Below are 17,047 nucleotides of genomic sequence, written 5' to 3'. Positions count from 1 at the left end.
CTGGGGGTGCAGGGCCTTGTGTCCCCCCACACTCCGTGACAACTGGTGGCAGGGGTTGGATGTACTGCACCCCGCAGACGGCACTTCCTGCAGTAAGTGACTGGGGAGCAGTAAAACGAAGGGGGATCGACGGGGACCAGGTGTGCTGAAGAGTCAGAGAGAGACGGTTTCAGGGGGCGATTAACCCCTGGGAGTGTGTGACCAGAGAGAAGGACTGTTGCAGTAACAGGGTCCCCCGGGGAGTTGCAGTGAGCGGTCCCGGGGCGGAGGCGTCTGGAGCTCGACCCTGGCAGAGAGGGGGTGACCTGAAGAAGGGCTGGCACACTAGGGGTCCCCCTGGAATGGTGGAAAGCGGAGAGCACAGGCCGGCGAGTGGCCAGCAGGAGGATGGATGCTAAACGCCTTAAGAGCGACCTGGTGGAGCTGTGCAGGCAGAGGGGGCTGCACGTTGGGAGGTCCACCAAAGAACAGCTCATTGCCCAGCTGGAGGAGAGGGATCGCTTGGATGAACCGAGCCCTGTCCCTGAGGGAAGCCGCCCGGCGGATGCAGCGTGGGCCCCGGGACCCAACCTGGCTGGGAGGAGTCAGACTGCTGCCGAGGACATCCGGAGACTCTGCCTACCTATACCTAGGGGAGGGGTTGGGGGAAGCCCAGTGAATACCAAGGGCACCCTGACCCCGGCGGCTGGAATGTGAATGGGAGATGAGACAGGAAGAGCTTGAGTTAAGGAAGCAAGAACTGAGGCAGGAGCGGGAAGAGAAGGAGAACCAGCGTCAGCATGAGCTGGAACTGAGGAGCTCATGTGGGGCCCCGGCTGCGGTGAGCAAGGGGGGACCCAAGACTGCAAAGAGCTTTGATAAGTGCTTCCCGGGCCAGCGTAAGGAGCGGGAGGACATGGATACCTTCCTGACGGCCTTTGAGAATACCTGCGAGCTGCTCCAGGTTGACCCTGCAGACAGGCTCCAGTTTCTCATCCCCTCACTGGACTCCACAGCCAGGGAGGTGTACAGCCGACTGAAAGGGGCGGAGACAGGGGACTACGAACTGTTCAAAAAGGCCCTGCTCTGCGAGTTTGGGCTGACCCCTGAGATGTACCGGAAAAGGTTCCGGAATCAGCGTAAAACCCGTGAGGTCACATACCTACAACTAGCCAACCGGGCGCAAGGGTATGCCCGCAAGTGGACAGCTGGGGCCCAAACTATAGAGGACCTGCTTGACCTATTCGTACTGGAGCATGTGTATGAGCAGTGCCCATCCGACCTGAGGCGATGGTTGATGGACCAAAAGCCAGAGAACCCGCAGCATGCAGGCCAGCTGGCCGACGAGTTTGTGAACAGTCGGGCAGGGGATAACAGGGAGGAGTCCCAAAGGAACAGTCCCACCACAACGCAGAGAGAGAGTCACCATGGGACCTCCCAGTGGGGAAATATGGAGAACCCCCACCAATGGGGAACATCCAGCGTCAGGTCCATCCGACCCACTCGAGGGGACCCACGGGACATGGGCTGCTATCACTGTGGCCAGAGAGGTCACATATGGGCCCAGTGCCCCAGGCTCAGGGACAAACTGAGCAGACCGAACCCACAGAGGGTTAACTGGGTAGAGACCCAGCCCGGCGAGAGGCAGCATTCCCAGGGAAGGGGGGCTGGCGGAGTACCACCTGCTAAGGAGGGAGGAGAGCTCCAGGCCAGCTCCTCTGGGGTGCTGGATGCTCCAGACTCAGGGTTTTTGGTTTATACGGTGGGCGCGGGGCTGTCCCTCCGGAGAGAGTACCTTGTTCCCCTGGAGGTGGATGGGAGGAAGGTCAATGGATACTGGGATATGGGCGCAGAGGTCACGCTGGCCTGGCCCAAGGTGGTGGCCCCAGATTGGGTGGTGCCCAACACCTACCTGACCCTGACGGGGGTGGGCGGGACCCCAGTCAAAGTGCCCGTGGCGAGGGTACATCTGAAGTGGGGGGCCAAGGAGGGCCCCAAGGACGTGGGGATACACCTGTATTTGCCCACTGAGGTGTTGATGGGGAGGGACCTGGAGGACTGGCCAAGCAACCCCCAGGGTGCTCTGGTCGTGACCCATAGCCAGAGACAACTAGGGGCACTGCGCCCTGACCTTGGGGAGGGTGCCTTGCCTGAGGCGCAGGACCCTAACCTGGTGGGGAGGGTGTCGCGGAGTGTGGGGGAGTCAGGGCTCTGCACCCCTCTTCCTGAGATTCACTGTGACTCTCAACCAGCCAGTAAAGCAGAAGGTTTATTTAAGGACAGGAACGCAGTCTCAAGCAGAGCGTGTAGGTACGACCAGACCCCCTCAACTGGGTCCCTCTGGAGGGTTAAGGGAGCTTAGACCCCAGCTTGGGGTTCCCTGCGTTGCACCACCCAGCCCAAACTGAAACCAAAACCCAACTCCTCCTTCAGCTCCTCTCTTCCCCCTCCCCCCAGCTCCTCCTCTCCTTTGTTCAGTCTCCCGGGCAGAAGGTGTTAATTCTCCCCACTCCCGTTCCTGGCTCAGGTTACAGCTCAGGTAGCTTCCTTCAAGGGAAGTCCCACATCCCCACTGCAACCCCCCCTGCAACATTCCCAGGTCAAATCTGCCCCGCTCCCTGCTCCGTCACAGAGGGAACGCCCAGGAACACAGCTCAGGGAGGCTGTGGCTTCAGACCCAGGGCGAGAGAGAGCAGGGGGCCATCCCTCGTCCCAGCTGCTGAGTTCCAGGCCGAGTTGCAGAGATAAGGGACCTGGCCGACCTCAATGCAGTACAGACCATGGGGAGAGGTGGCCGGAAAAGGTTCCTGTGGGAGAAGGGGTTCCTGTACCGAGAATGGCTCCCCCAGGGAAAATGGAGTCGGGGGGATCAGGAGGCAGCTGGTGGTACCCCAGAAGTATCGCCGCCAGCTGCTGTACCGGGCCCATGACATTCCCCTCTCAGGGCACCAGGGAACCTGGCGTACCCAGCAGAGGCTGCTACGGAGCTTTTACTGGCCTGGGGTCTGTTCGACAGTACTGCCGATCCTGTGACCCCTGTCAGAGGGGGAGGAAGGCCCGGGACAAGGGGAAAATGGCTTTAGGACCCTTGCCCAGCATAGAGGAGCCTTTCCAGAGGGTGGCCAAGGTTAAAAGGCGGGCTCTGAACCAAGAGAGCCCGAAGCACAGACCTCCAGACTGGAACGCTGGGGGAAGACTCCAGCCCAGTTGGAACCCCAGGGGTATTGGAGTGGGAAAAAGGCACAGGCCGCATAAACCTTCCCCCATGTGAACTACGAGTGCCATCGAGCAGCCCTGACCTAAGAGGGGGCGTGAAACTGGAAGGGCCTGGTGTAATTCTCACCAAGGAAAGGGAGGGATGCGGGGGCATCCATGGGAACGGGGGTAGGTTCGAACTTCCCCAGGTCACTGGCTAAAGTGACCCCGCTCAGTTCGGTCTCGAAGGGGGGAGAGATGTGATGAACTGGAACTGTTCTTAATGTGGTCTTTGAATGCCGAGTGGGGAGTGTTGGCTGGGAAGGCAGGGGAGTGTGGCTAGGATGGTCTGCATGGGGGGATGGGAGACTGGCCAAAGGAAGATACCTGAGCATGTAACGTGAGAACACAGGAAGGGGTTAGAGGGCAGGTGACACTTTTGCCTGGAAAACTGAACAAAGGCTGGGGGGAGAGTTTCAGGAGCTGGCTGGTGGAATGGCTGGCAGGCAGATGGGACTCTGACCCTCCAAGGGGGCTGTGGGGCCCTGGGAGCCCAAGATGGACCTAACTGAGGGGGTCCTGTTGTCTGTGCCTGCAAGACCTGTCTTGGACTGTGTCCCTGTCATCTAAATAAACCTTCTGCTTTACTGGCTGGCTGAGAGTCATGGTGAATCACAGGAAGGAGGGGGTGCAGGGCCTTGCGTCCCCACACACTCCGTGACAGAAGGGACTTTAAAAAAGCTAAAGCAAGTAGCAGAACGGAAGTGTATGGAGGGTGATGTTAAAACATGGGTGCAAAATTGTGTGCGGTGCGCTCAGGACACGGCTCATCCTCTGCACTGGCAACCCAGGAGGCACCAACGAAGGCTAAAATGTATTTTATTGATAAATTACCAAGGAGTAAGGAAGGATTCCAGTACTTATTGGTGATAATTGATTCCTTTTCAGAAAGGGCAGCTGGCAGGATATGGTCAAATCATACACCAACTCATATAACACATGCTAAATTATTATTCTTTATCCTTCATTCTAAATTATATAAAATACAAAGATAAAATCCTACTACTACACCTGCAGCTCTCCCTGCCCCTCCTCTCCAGCAGTGCAGGGCAGGGGCGCGGGGAGCAGAGCCCCAGGGAGAGGACGCTCAGCACCGACACAAGGGGACGGGGGGACGGGGCCGCGCTGTGGGGGAGGCGGTGGGACAGAGATGACCCCAGGGACTCACATAGGGAAAGTCCGGCCATGAGGCCCCATCATTAATTATCTGGAGGATTGCGTGGACTGCACCCTCAAAAAGTTTGCAGATGACACTAAACTGGGAGGAGTGGTAGATACACTGGAGGGTAGGGATAGGATACAGAGGGACCTAGACAAATTAGAGGATTGGGCCAAAAGAAACCTGATGAGGTTCAACAAGGACAAGTGCAGAGTTCTGCACTTAGGACGGAAGAATCCCATGCACTGCTACAGACTAGGGACCGAATGGCTAGGCAGCAATTCTGCAGAAAAGGACCTAGGGGTTACAGTGGACGGGAAGCTGGATACGAGGAAGGACTGCTAGGCAGAGATGGCGTTCACCTTTCGAGGAGGGAAAGACCCTATTTGGACACAGACTGGCTAACCTAGTGAGGAGGGCTTTAAACTAGGTTTGATGGGGACAGGTGAGCAAAGCCCACAGGTAAGTGGGGAACAAGGAGACCTGGGAGATGGGTCGGAAATGAGAGGGAGTGTGGGCTATACTGGCAGAGAGAAAGGAGGGTCAGGACAAAACTGGGAGGAAAGATCAAACCAGTATCTTAGATGCCTCTATACATATGCGAGAAGTATGGGCAATAAGCAGGAAGAACTGGAAGTGCTAATAAATAAACACAACTATGACATTGTTGGCATTACTGAAACTTGGTGGGCTAATACACATGATTGGAATGTTGGTGTGGATGGGTACAGCTTGCTCAGGAAGGATAGACAGGGGGAAAAGGGAGGAGGTGTTGCCTTATATATTAAAAATGTACACACTTGGACTGAGGTGGAGATGGACATAGGAGACGGAAGTGTTGAGAGTCTCTGGGTTAGGCTAAAAGGGGTAAAAACCAAGGGTGATGTCATGCTAGGAGTCTACTACAGGCCACTAACCAGGTGGAAGAGGTGGATGAGGCTTTTTTTAAGCAACTAACAAAATCATCCAAAGCCCAAGCTTTGGTGGTGATGGGGGACTTCAGCTATCCAAATATATGTTGGGAAAATAACACAGCGGGGCACAGACTATCCAACAAATTCTTGGACTGCATTGCAGACAACTTTTTATTTCAGAAGGTTGAAAAAGCTACTGGGGGGAAGCTGTTCTAGACTTGATTTTAACAAATAGGGAGGAACTCGTTGAGAATTTGAAAGTAGAAGGCAGCCTGAGTGAAAGTGATCATGAAATCATGGACTTTGCAATTCTAAGGAAGGGTAGAAGGGAGAACAGCAAAATAAAGACAATGGATTTCAGGAAGGCAGATTTTGGTAAGCTCAGAGAACTGATAGGTAAGGTCCCATGGGAATCAAGACTGAGGGGAAAAGGAGGAGAGTTGGCAGTTTTTCAAAGGGACACTATTAAGGGCCCAAAAGCAAGCTATTCCGCTGGTTAGGAAAGATAGAAAACGTGGCAAAAGACCACCTTGGCTTAACCACGAGATCTTGCATGATCTAAAAAATAAAAAGGAGTCATATAAAAAATGGAGACTAGGACAGATTACAAAGGATGAATATAGGCAAACAACACAGGAACGCAGGGGCAAGATTAGAAAGGCAAAGGCACAAAATGAGCTCAAACTAGCTACAGGAATAAAGGGAAACAAGAAGACTTTTTATCAATACATTAGAAGCAAGAGGAAGACCAAAGACAGGGTAGGCCCACTGCTCAGTGAAGAGGGAGAAACAGTAACAGGAAACTTGGAAATGGCAGAGATGCTTAATGACTTCTTTGTTTCGGTCTTCACCGAGAAGTCTGAAGGAATGCCTAACATAGTGAATGCTACTGGGAAGGGGGTAGGTTTAGCAGATAAAATAAAAAAGGACAAGTTAAAAATCACTTAGAAAAGTTAAGTATCAGAGGGGTAGCCGTGTTAGTCTGAATCTGTAAAAAGCAACAGAGGGTCCTGTGGCACCTTTGAGACTAACAGAAGTACTGGGAGCATAAGCTTTCGTGGGTAAGAACCTCACTTCCCTTGCATCTGAAGAAGTGAGGTTCTTACCCACGAAAGCTTATGCTCCCAGTACTTCTGTTAGTCTCAAAGGTGCCACAGGACCCTCTGTTGCTTTTTAGAAAAGTTAGATGCCTGCAAGTCACCAGGGCCTGATGAAATGCATCCTAGAATACTCAAGGAGCTAATAGAGGAGGTATCTGAGCCTCTAGCTATTATCTTTGGAAAATCATGGGAAACGGGAGAGATTCCAGAAGACTGGAAAAGGGCAAATATAGTGCCCATCTATAAAAAGGGAAATAAAAACAACCCAGGAAACTACAGACCAGTTAGTTTAACTTCTGTGCCAGGGAAGATAATGGAGAAAGTAATTAAGGAAATCATCTGCAAACACTTGGAAGGTGGTAAGGTGATAGGGAACAGCCAGCATGGATTTGTGAAGAACAAATCATGTCAAACCAATCTGATAGCTTTCTTTGATAGGATAACGAGCCTTGTGGATAAGGGTGAAGCTGTGGATGTGGTATACCTGGACTTCAGTGAGGCATTTGATACAGTCTTGCATGATATTCTTATCGATAAACTAGGCAAATACAATTTAGATGGGGCTACTATAAGGTGGGTGCATAACTGGCTGGATAACCGTACTCAGAGAGTTGTTATTAATGGTTCCCAATCCTGCTGGAAAGGCATAACGAGTGGGATACCGCAGGGATCTGTTTTGGGACCGGCTCTGTTCAATATCTTCATCAACGACTTAGATATTGGCATAGAAAGTATGCTTATTAAGTTTGCGGATGATACCAAACTGGGAGGGATTGCAACTGCTTTGGAGGACAGGATCATAATTGAAAATTATCTGGACAAATTTGAGAAATGGTCTGAGTTAAACAGGATGAAGTTTAACAAAGACAAATGCAAAGTGCTCCACTTAGGAAGAAAAAATCAGTTTCACACATACAGAATGGGAAGAGACTGTCTAGGAAGGAGTATGGCAGAAAGGGATCTAGGGGTTATAGTGGACCACAAGCTAAATATGAGTCAACAGTGTGATGCTGTTGCAAAAAAAGCAAACATGATTCTGGGATGTACTAACAGGTGTGTTGTGAGCAAGACACGAGAAGTCATTCTTCTGCTCTACTCTGCTCTGGTTAGGCCTCAGCTGGAGTATTGTGTCCAGTTCTGGGCACCGCATTTCAAGAAAGATGTGGAGAAATTGGAGAGGGTCCAGAGAAGAGCAACAAAAATGATTAAAGGACTTGAGAACATGACCTATGAAGGAAGGCTGAAAGAATTGGGTTTGTTTAGTTTGGAAAAGAGAAGACTGAGAGGGGACATGATAGCAGTTTTCAGGTATATTAAAGGGTGCCATAAGGAGGAGGGAGAAAACTTGTTCACCTTAGCCTCTAAGGATAGAACAAGAAGCAATGGGTTTAAACTGCAGCAAGGGAGGTCTAGGTTGGACATTAGGAAAAGTTCCTAACTGTCAGGGTGGTTAAACACTGGAATAAATTGCCTAGGGAGGTTGTGGAATCTCCATCTCTGGAGATATTTAAGAGTAGGTTAGATAAATGTCTATCAGGGATGGTCTAGACAGTATTTGGTCCTGCCATGCGGGCAGGGGACTGGACTCGATGACCTCTCGAGGTCCCTTCCAGTCCTAGAATCTATGAATCTAAGAGTCAACAGTATGCCCTTGTTGCCAAGAAGGCTAATGGCATTTTGGGCTGTATAAGTAGGGGCATTGCCAGCAGATCGAGGGATGTGATCGTTCCCCTCTATTCGGCATTGGAGAGGCCTCATCTGGAGTACTGCGTCCAGTTTTGGGCCCCACACTACAAGAAGGATGTGGAAAAATTGGAAAAAGTCCAATGGAGGGCAACAAAAATGATTAGGGGTCTGGAGTACATGACTTATGAGGAGAGGCTGAGGGAACTCGGATTGTTTAGTCTGCAGAAGAGAAGAATGAGGGGGGATTTGATAGCTGCTTTCAACTACCTGAAAGGGGGTTCCAAAGAGGATGGATCTAGACTGTTCTCAGTGGTGGCAGATGACAGAACAAGGAGCAATGGTCTCAAGTTGCAGTGGGGGAGGTCGAGGTTGGATATTAGGAAACACTATTTCACTAGGAGGGTGGGGAAGCACTGGAATGGGTTACCTAGGGAGGTGGTGGAGTCTCCATCCTTGTAGGTTTTTAAGGTCCGGCTTGACAAAGAATCATAGAATCATAGACTATCAGGGTTGGAAGGGACCTCAGGAGGTATCTAGTCCAACCCCCTGCTCAAAGCAGGACCAATTCCCAACTAAACCATCCCAGCCAGGGCTTTGTCAAGCCTGACCTTAAAAACCTCTAAGGAAGCCCTGGCTGGGATGATTTAGTTGGTATTGGCCCTGCTCTGAGCAGGGGGTTGGGACTCGATGACCTCCTGAGGTCCCTTCCAACCCTGATATTCTATGATTCTATGATTCTTTGTCAAGCCGGACCTTAAAAACCTACAAGGATGGAGACTCCACCACCTCCCTAGGTAACCCATTCCAGTGCTTCCCCACCCTCCTAGTGAAATAGTGATTCTATGATCACAGGGCTCGGCTGCCACTGAGTGTCCAGCACCTAGCGCGGAAGGGAGAAGGGACAGGAGGGGGCAGGGGGCTGGGACTTACCTGTCTGTCTGTCTGTCCGTCTGTCCGTCTGGGCGACTAGTCTGGAGCGATGAGGATCGGAGCTCAGCCTGAGCAGGGCACTGGCTCTCCATGGTATTTATAGACCTACTGGGGGCATGAGGGGGGGGAGAAGGGAGGGGGCAGGATGCTGAACATGCAAATCAGCCCAGCTGGCAAATACAAGGATCCCAGCCCAGAGCAAACAGAGACTCTGGGACCCGCCCGTCAGCTGAGCTGGGACCATTAGGGTGAGATCAAAGGCAGAGGCATTGGGTAAGGGGCCCATCCTTGACCTCTGTAAGGGCACTGTTAGGCCCTTAGTGAAACTTGGTGGCGTTTTTTGGTTGGCCATTTTCCAGTGCCAAAAGAAAGGGGAAGGGCTGAGGAGAAATCAGGACCCTGAAACTGACAGAGTGGGGTTATATGTTTTCCTTTTACCTTTCCCATTTCCTTGGTTGCTGTTTAATAAATTGTATTTGTTTTGAACTGTATGTAATGATGAGTGGGCCAGGGACATGTCCAGAGCGGAGGAAGCAGCCCAGAGTGAGGACACCCTAGTCCCTGTCCTAAGTGACCACAACAAGGTTGGGGGTTGAGCCCCCCTGGAATCCTGGGCCCAGCCTCATCGGGGTTACAAGGACTCTGCCCCACAGGACAGTGGAAGGGGAGTCTCCGAGGTCAGGCAGGGCTCTGGATGAAGGGAGCTGGAGCAAGGACTCAGATCCTTTCGCTAGCCCATGTCACCGGGGTCATGGATAAACCAGGAACGTTCCCCACAATAGTTCCCCTGCTTACATAATTGGTGTCACAATGGGATCCTATCCACAGGGTCCACTCCATTGGCAGGGGCGGCAGGTCTGTATAATTTTTGGTGGTGCACAGAACAGATCCAAGTTCTCTCCCTCTCTCCCCCACCGCAGCAGCCCCTGAGCTCTGGCTGGAAAGGAGGGGGGTCTCTCCCGTGCCACAGCAGCCAAAGAGCTGGGGCTGGGAAGGAAGGGGGTCTCTCCCCAGCAGCTGCCGCCCTGAGCCTCTTTCTCTGGCCGCCATAGCCCTGCATGTCTCAAATTCCCCCCCACCCCCTCTTCTCACCCCACTGCCCCCTCCCACCTACCCCCTATTCCCCCCAAGGCCACCACCTCACCTTACATGTGCATCTTCCCCAGGGTCCAGGCAACTAATTAGAGGAGCCACGCCTGCACGGCTCCACTAATTAGGTGGGTGGCCCTTCATTCTCTCATGTGTGGCCGCCCAGGCGTGCACCTTAGAGGGAACTATCCGCGGACCACCTGAATGGAGCTCCCGGACCACTGGTCATCCGTGGATCACAGTTTGAGAACCTCTGCATTAGAGAACATGCTCGTTTACAGTTGCCCAATTTCCCTTATAGCGTTGTTTGGCAGCCGCCTGCTTTGTTCACTGCTTGCAGAAGGGGCAGCCCGTTGGAGCTGGCTGGTGGGGGCTTGGAACCAGGGTGGGCCGGCAGCCCCCCTATCAGCTCCCCTATGTTCCCTGTGCGGCAGCTGCCCAGCAGGCTATCAATTGTTGGCAGTTCAGCTGTCCCTCCCCCACTGCCATGTGTTGCTCCTGCCCTCTGCCTCGGAGCTGCTCCTCCTACTTGCTGTGCGGGGTGGGGGGGAAGAAGGGTGTTGTTGTCAGGGTGTCCCCCTCCCCCATTCCTGCACCCCCATCTCCACAGAGCAGGGGGACACGACAGGGCTCAGAATGGAGGAGCTTCCTGGCAGCAGCTGCTGTCTCAATGTCTCTCTCACACACACAGGGTGTGTGTCTCTGTCTCTCTCTCTCTGCCATGCTGTCTCCCCTCCCTCCCCCATTCGTGCTGCCCTATAGAGTGTGAAGCTACATTAACAACAATGGGTTAACACTTGAGGGCTCAGCCGAGTGCTAGTTCATTATTTAGCAGTAAGGCATTCCCTGGGAAATATCCCACCCTCTTCCACCCTCTGACTTCACCACCTCAACCAAGCTTCACAATCATCATTGCAGTGAACAGTATTCAATTGTTTGTTTAAAACTTATACTGTGTGTGTGTGTGTGTGTGTGTGTGTGTGTGTGTGTGTGTGTGTGTGTATATATATATATATAATATAGTCTTTTGTATGGCAAAAAATTTTTCCCTGGAACCTAATCCCCGCACCTCCCCCCATTTACATTAATTCTTATGGAGAAATTGGATTCGCTTAACATTGTTTCTCTTAAAGTCACATTTTTCAGGAACATAACTACAATGTTAAGAGAGGAGTTACTGTAAAAATGTAAGGGCGCTGGGGATGAGGGATTTGGGGTGTGGGAGGGGACTGTCCCAGGCTGGGAGAAACTCCTACAGCAACGAAGGCCCATCCCTCAGCACTTACTTCAGACAACTCCATTGACAGAAGGAAGGTCAGTGGAATTAAAATTAAAAAAGAAAAATACAGTCACAATAAATGTATCAAATGGAAACCCAGCGAAGCCCAACCCTAAACCTAGCAGTGTCCATGGGGTAAGGTGGAGCACGTGGAGGTTAAACCCCATAGAGCTCCTCCCCGAGCAGCGCTCCCCACACTCCAGCTGCCTTGCCCAAGGCTTCCCTGCGCCTGAGTCCGCCATCCCTTCCCTTCTCCTGCCCAGCGATTCTACCCCACCAGTGGCCTCGGTTCAGCTCTACGCCCTGGTGCTGCAAACACACTGCCCGGGAGGGAGGCCGTCATATGCAATGCCTTAGGCAGGTAGGTACTCGGGGCAGAGGCGTTTGCAGACTTGGAACGTGAGCTTTCCGGGGCAGGGACCGCGGGGACGGGCCTCAAGAGGAAGGAGACAGGTGGGTCTGAGACAGGGAGCGAGCGAGTGGGGGCAGGGCTCGGGTACCACTGTCAGTGCCGGGGCGCTGGCAGAAGTGCTGTGGGCACCCCACTCACTCGCTGGGCTCCAGCCAGGGACAAGCAGGAGGGCGCTGGATCAGCTCTCCGCCAGAAACCTGGGGCTGCACCCCAGTGTCGGCTCCGCAAGACGGCGGGACGGGGCGTCCCCGAAGGAATCTGAGGAGACGTTGATGCCACCTCTCAAATGACCCAAACTGCCCTTTGTCTGAGCAGCCAGGGCCCCATCCGGCTCCCGCCACAGCCAGGGCCCGATCCTGCCCCAGACGTGTGTGCGGGGCCTGCCCCCCCCCAACCACCACAGCAGTCAGGGCCCAATCCTGCCCCAGACGCGGGGCCCACCCACGCCACAGCAGCCTCGGCCTGGTCCTGCCCCAGACGTGTGTGCGGGGCCTGCCCACCCCACAGTAGCCAGGGCCTGATCCTGCCCCAGACGTGTGTGCGGGGCCTGCCCCCCACCACCACCACAGTAGCCAGGGCCCAATCCTGCCCCAGACGCGGGGCCCACCCACCCCACAGCACAGTTCTCTTGGCTCACCCTGGCCTGGCCCTGTGGGGGCGGGGGAGGGATGCCACATCAGCACTAGGGACAAAGCCGTGGGTTGTTCTCAGGCTCTGGCGGGAGCTGCCTGAGCCTCTCAAGAAGTGTATCCGGGAGGTTTCCACCCACTGAGGAAACGGGAGATCCCTGGGAGCCAGCGCGGAGCAGTTCTCTGGAAAAAAACCCTGCCAACGAGGGTTCCCTGGAGGTCACTGGCTGGCACAGATGGGCTGGGCTGTTTGCTCAGCTGAGCGGAGCTCGGCCCCTCAGGTTAGCGGGAGCCGGCGGAGCTCCATAGACCCCAGGGCTGGCTCCTGGCTCTGCACAGAGCCCCCCCTCACCCCCTCCCCAGTGCTCAGCACCGGCGCTGGGGGGGGGTAGGAAAAACACCGCTTAGCACCATTCCCAGGGGAACCAGCCCCAGGGGGCCTGTCCTGCACAGAACATCCCCTAATCCCCCTCTGGCCCCGGGCTCAGTTCCCCGTCCAGGAGCACTGGGGTGAACAGGGCCCAGGCCATTGGGGTTTTATGCATCTGCTGGGAGGGGGATGGGAAGTGGGAGCCATTAACTTCATCCCACAATGCACCTCACCTTTCCCACAAGCGCCCTGTGTAGATCAATCTCTAATAATTTTCATATGTCTTTACATTGTGCCTCTTCATATAACCTTGTGGTGGGTCTACCCACGTGTGACCTCTGTTTTCATGGAACTTTGTATCAAAGCCTCATTTTAAACTTTGCATTGCCCTTGGTATAATATTATAGCCCCTAAGGATAGAATAAGATAGAAGAAAAATTTCTGTTTGCTAGCAGTAGAACAAGAGCTCTCCCCCCCCCCCCCCCCCACTCTTAATCAATTGCCCTGTTGAATGAATGAGGTGTGGATGAACAAGGCATGGAAGGCAGCACCTCCAGACAGCCTCAACTGTTGGAGAGGGGCTGGGAGCCAGACCCAAGGACAATAAAACGTGTCAAGTGGGCTCATTAAAGACAAGCAGACATACCGACGGCCTCGGGGGTTAGAAGCCAGCACCTTCTTTTGGAAACACCCTCTTTCCAGCATTGGGACAACACTCAAAAGAAAGCAGCACAAAGGACCAATGGACACAGACACAGAGTTTGAATCTGGTATAGATTTGCATAAGAGGAAAGCTGCTATAAAAGTGAGGTGTCTTGCAGAGGACCCCGGGTCTCGTCTTGTCAACATGGGAGCATCGATCCAGATCGGCAGAAGCCCGGCTCCACCCCCTCCCCCATCTAACTCACCTGGCCAGTGAAGTTAAGGGGAGCAACTAATTGGTAACAACAAGACGGAGTGTGTTTGTGTGTGTGTGTGTGAGTGTAAGTGTAATATATTATATGCATATAATACAGTGTTAATGAATACATGTATTACTAATAAATGTGGCGTTTTGTCTTATTCCCCCTGAAAAGATCCTGTGCAGTACTTTAAGTACAACATTTTGGTGGAGAATGCGAAAGGGGGAGCAAGCATAGAACCCACAGTTATTATAAAACTGGTGTGCACACCGCCAGCTTTAGCAAGCCTGGCACTATAGGAAAAAGAGCGTAAACTTTCAGTTAATTAACCAAACTCTGAAGGATATAGGAGTTTAGGTTTAAATTGTGTTTCTCACTCTGATCCGGGGAAGGATCTAACCAAACTCTGAAGGATATAGGAGTTTAGGTTTCAATTGTGTTGTAGAGGTACATACACCCTCAGCCATAGGAAGGCTGAGCTAAAGAGGAGAACTTAGTGTTTCTCACTCTGATCCGGGGAAGGATCTAATCCGGGGAAGGATTTGTATAATTGGTGTATGAACCCTCAGTGGTAGCAGACCGAGTAATACAGAGGGAAGCTTAGCGTCTCTCCCTCTGGCCCAGAGTGGGTTAAAAATATAAGATGCAGATCTTGTTCTGTTAAACCAAACTCTGAAGGATATAGGAGTTTGGGCAGTGTAGTGTGGTTTATGTTTGTTTGGGTTTTTTTTTGTAAGTAATATTGTGGTAATTTCACAATTTTGAAAAAATGTTTAAGAAACGGAACCAGGAAGGGTGGGGGCTAGTTAAAAAGCCCACCCTCCTTGCTAAATTGGTAGTGGAACAAGGCTTGTGCCCGTGGAAAGGAACTGTTTATTCGAAAAAGCAGGATCGGGCCCAGGCAAGCAACAGATAGAGAAACTGGAAAACAGGTTGGGTACAGAGAGTTAAAGCAGCACTCTCAAATCTTACAGCAGCAGTAACATCAGGAGAAGAAACATTTGAGACCCCAGAAGGGGGCAGACCTTTGGGACCCCTCTGGAGATTGGGAAGGGGGATATTTGGGATATTTGGGTAAATTCCTCCTCCCAGGGCCAAAATGCCATTGAAACACTTAACAACAGTGCCTGCTTCTGCCTCAGATCTCCAGGCCATGGCAAAATGGCTGAAAATTTTAAAACAGGAATTTTTTTTTTCTAGATAAAGTGTTAATGCCCTTTTACTGAGAGAAAGGGAGGATTTACACTCACAAAAAAATGCACCACTTAATTAGCATTTGTGCAGCCCCAAGTACCAAACACACTGTGGCAGAGACCAAGCAGGTTCTGCCAGGGTGAAAGCACTGTGCTAATTTGTTTCCAAGCTTCTATCTTTCAGGCTCTGAACCAGAACATCAGGAGAGCTGGTACCAGCTGAAGAGTTATAAAATACCATGGTTATAGTGTCATGACAAAGTCTGTGTTCAGTGTTTTGTGTTGCATGTTCTGTGTCTGTCTCTGGTGGTGTCCTGTGCTAGCATTGGGTCCAGAAAAAGAGGGGATACTACACTAGACAGGGCAAATGTCTTTTCCTCTCTCTACTTCCCCCATGTCCATCGAATTTATCAATCACCACTTGTGTCTAAAACACTTTGGTCCCCAGTGCATCAGGTTTATTTGTTGTTAGGTTCTCTAATAGTCATTTTGTTGTTAATTTTTGTTATTAATACATTTGTATTGTTAGTTACATTTGCTTGTATTGTTAATTCCACACTTTCCTCTATGCACTCTGCTTCTATTTCCCCAAGCCCTGAAGGGTAGTTCTTGGGACTCCATAACCTGTAAGACCTTGGCCCATAATTGAATGGCCCCATCTTTCAGGTCCCCAAAAACCTTTAAGACAACTATTAAAAATGGGAAATTCTACAACATTTTAGCAACTGAATGTTAGTTTAAGTCCAAATCAGCTTAACCTTGCATAACAACTGTGGTACTCCTACAAAATCTTATTTGTTGTGTGTGCTTAAGAAGGTCCTGACCTCAGTGACTTTTATTGTTTGATGGCTATTGCAGCATCAAACTTGGGCCTCATTTTGTTTGTCAATGTACCCAATTATTGTAATGGTAATGGTTTTGTTGTATTTCCAATTATTATAATTATAATTGTTTGCATTTGTGTTTATGTTATATCTGGTGTTTAGTCAATTGTAATGGTTTTAGTTATATTCACCTGGTTATAATTGTTTGGTTTGTTTGCAACAAATACAAAAGATTTATATGGTGACCACTCAAGAATTGTTCTTGAGAGGTCAAAAGGGGGACAATGTAGATCAATCTCTAATAATTTTCATATGTCTTTACATTGTGCCTCTTCATATAACCTTGTGGTGGGTCTACCCACGTGTGACCTCTGTTTTCATGGAACTTTGTATCAAAGCCTCATTTTAAACTTTGCATTGCCCTTGGTATAATATTATAGCCCCTAAGGATAGAATAAGATAGAAGAAAAATTTCTGTTTGCTAGCAGTAGAACAAGAGCTCTCCCCCCCCCCCCCCCCACTCTTAATCAATTGCCCTGTTGAATGAATGAGGTGTGGATGAACAAGGCATGGAAGGCAGCACCTCCAGACAGCCTCAACTGTTGGAGAGGGGCTGGGAGCCAGACCCAAGGACAATAAAACGTGTCAAGTGGGCTCATTAAAGACAAGCAGACATACCGACGGCCTCGGGGGTTAGAAGCCAGCACCTTCTTTTGGAAACACCCTCTTTCCAGCATTGGGACAACACTCAAAAGAAAGCAGCACAAAGGACCAATGGACACAGACACAGAGTTTGAATCTGGTATAGATTTGCATAAGAGGAAAGCTGCTATAAAAGTGAGGTGTCTTGCAGAGGACCCCGGGTCTCGTCTTGTCAACATGGGAGCATCGATCCAGATCGGCAGAAGCCCGGCTCCACCCCCTCCCCCATCTAACTCACCTGGCCAGTGAAGTTAAGGGGAGCAACTAATTGGTAACAACAAGACGGAGTGTGTTTGTGTGTGTGTGTGTGAGTGTAAGTGTAATATATTATATGCATATAATACAGTGTTAATGAATACATGTATTACTAATAAATGTGGCGTTTTGTCTTATTCCCCCTGAAAAGATCCTGTGCAGTACTTTAAGTACAACACCTGGACTCCTGCCTGCCCCCAGTCCTCTGCACGCCCAACCGCAGGCTGCCCCAGGCAAGTCCCTGCGGGGGTGCAATGCCCAGCACTGGCTGCAGGGGGCTGCAGTGCACACCTGGCCCCGGGCTCAGGCAGGTGAACTCTCGGGCGCTGCCCCACCTGTGCGGTTACACGGACTGCCCAGGCATCTCCT

At 51.4% G+C, this 17,047-nt stretch overlaps 1 long non-coding RNA gene across 1 annotated transcript in view; it reads left to right on the top strand.

Moving 5' to 3' along the window:
- Nucleotides 1-16,822, top strand: part of LOC135983428 (uncharacterized) — a 256,391-nt gene extending 239,569 nt beyond the window's left edge. The window contains exon 2 of the long non-coding RNA XR_010601067.1: nt 13,942-16,822. This is a non-coding gene — a long non-coding RNA (uncharacterized LOC135983428). The remainder of the gene's footprint in view (nt 1-13,941) is intronic.
- The last annotated feature ends 225 nt before the right edge of the window (nt 16,823-17,047 follow it).

The sequence above is a fragment of the Chrysemys picta genome, chromosome 1, assembly GCF_011386835.1.
Source record: "Chrysemys picta bellii isolate R12L10 chromosome 1, ASM1138683v2, whole genome shotgun sequence".
Classification (NCBI taxonomy): Eukaryota; Metazoa; Chordata; order Testudines; family Emydidae; genus Chrysemys; species Chrysemys picta.
This window is presented reverse-complemented; position numbering and strand designations above follow the sequence as displayed.